The 2,390-nt window shown below is 42.8% G+C and overlaps 1 non-coding gene across 1 annotated transcript; it reads left to right on the top strand.

Annotated features, from left to right (window-relative positions):
- TRNAT-CGU (transfer RNA threonine (anticodon CGU)) lies at positions 1–73 on the top strand. The gene has a single exon. It is a non-coding gene; the product is annotated as a tRNA-Thr (tRNA).
- Positions 74–2,390: the final 2,317 nt, after the last annotated feature.

Here is a 2,390-nt window from a genome sequence, read left to right on the forward strand (position 1 = left end):
GCCTCGGTAGCGCAGTAGGCAGCGCGTCAGTCTCGTAATCTGAAGGTCGTCAGTTCGATCCTCACTCGGAGCAAAGGCGGCGCTTTCTTTTCGCTGCCTTACACGATAGTGCACTCTTATTTGGGCATTATAACGAAACTAGATTCCAATCTTTTCGGGGGTAACTCCTGCACGCTATTTTACTTTTTCAACTCCGTCCAAAATAGCACCAACGAGACTGGCAGTAGGCGAGCGCCAGGCACATGCTCTTGAGAGTGTGGCAGAGGTCCAGAGGGCTGCTCTGCAACAGTATATCGGTGCCCTCACTGCTTTCCAGTCGAGCCCCCAAAAGACGCCTTATAAAGGAGCTTTCAGTTTATTATTCAGTTTATCATTTTGTTTGTTATTCAAGAGCATGAATAAAATTGTTGCAGTAAACCTTGTGCTGTGCATATTAGGACACTTGTAACATGCACTTGGTGTCTCTTCAAAATGGGCAAAAACGTAAGACAACCTGTGCAATCTTGGACCATATAAATGAGAAATTCACTAAGGCAGCACACACGTCACTACGCTGTTTGTTCTTTCTATGTCCAAGAATACAGTGCGTGTTGATTAGCCACAAGATGAACGGTGTGTGTAATTCACAATGAAATGACAGGAAACTCCAATTCAAACGTGCCATTACATGCATGTTCGATACTACATATTCTTTAATAATGTCATATATTTGTATGCACTAATTTTCACACAGCTTAAGCCCTTGCATAGCTCACTTCTGATGTATCCATTTCATAGGCCAAATAGTCGTACACTTTGTCCTTTTGTGCTGTATGAAAAGCGACATCCTCTACAGTCGGATACAGCTTAAGACAGGAGAGCCCCGCCCAGATGACCAAAGCGCAGCAGCCAATTGCCTCCACGTCAAAGAAATAGTCCCTCTCCAACGAGCGGGTATTAGTGCGTCCGGCGGCACGATGTCAGTCTAGAGTGCATGTGCATTCGTGCAGGCTTGTGTTCACCTGCCTTTAAAGTGCAGATTCCGCGGCCTCCTAAAGTTGTATCTGACTATAGAATCACGTAATGCAGTAATGCGTAATGCCTTGCACCAGTTGCATAGACTATAGCAACTTGATAGCACACAATGATCAGGAACAGAAATCTATAAAGGCATCCAAGCAAAGCTAGCTGCCCACACTTCCATTATGAGGGGCTGTAAAAACATTTTGCCAAATATTCCCATGACGTCCTTGAAGAAAAGGGGATGTTTGGCACTTCTTTAGAATCAATAACAGATTACAGTGAGTGTTGTGTACTACGTCAAAATAAAATGAGCTTGGTTACCTGCACAGCATGTAACGGAAGCTTGTGCTTCACATAGGAATCAAACTGTTCTGTCCAGTACAATTTTGAGGCCGGTATGGCACCTATTATGTCAACAGCTTCAATATACAAATGACACTTTTCACAGGCCATTGATTTCATCATTATTTCTGTATGACGGTTCTTTCAATCAGTGGTTGTATTACATGAGCAAGTGGATTTGAAAGCAAAGCTTTGTTTGCGAACCTTCAGACTTCCATAATTGTGTGGCGAGGCACTGGCATGTTGTCAAACAGCTCACACTTCTTGGTCATGCACCAAAGAAGCCCAATGCTCTATTTTAAGTTGGATTGCGCAATTCAACGGCACACAAATAAGAGTAACACACACAACAGAGCATTCTGCTGTGTGTATTTCTCTTCTTCGTGTCCCGTCGAATTGTTGTGCAATTCAAATTCAGGCTTCTATACCGATACACCCAGTCTTCAACATCACCAATGCTCTAGTTATTACGCCACAATGGCGCACATCTTTGAAATGTCCCAACACAAATTATCTCTCCAAAAAATCACAAGTGTTAAATTTTGCAGCAAAGGTGTATGCACGTGCCATGTTCTTTACGACTAAACTCACAGGAATCAAAGGGGCAAGCATTAACCAGTCTTACTGCTGCCGGTACCACCATCATCATGACACCAATGGAAAGACAGTGCCACGTTTCATTGAACGGAGTACCGGAGTGAAAGGTGTGACAGCGAGGCTTACAATAAAAATAGCGGTTACAAAACATGTTCAATGCAAAAATATGCTGCATGTCGCTCGTCCTACTTTGGCATTACGGCAAGCTTTTACTCGTTTGGGCATATCACGTTTTGTGTAATCATTAATCTAAAGCTGTACAAAAGGCCTATTTGCTCTGCAATTTTTATTTTTATCATGCCGAGTTAAAGACCTACTTTTCATTCTCCCAATATGTAATTTCCCCAATTCTCCCAATATGTAATTTTGCCTTGGTTATTCATGACATCTTCAGGCACACCGAGTTCAGCAGAGCATTGGACCTGCATTATTCTACTGCTTAAGAATTA

Source organism: Dermacentor variabilis, chromosome 3 (assembly GCF_050947875.1).
Source record: "Dermacentor variabilis isolate Ectoservices chromosome 3, ASM5094787v1, whole genome shotgun sequence".
Taxonomy (NCBI): Eukaryota; Metazoa; Arthropoda; class Arachnida; order Ixodida; family Ixodidae; genus Dermacentor; species Dermacentor variabilis.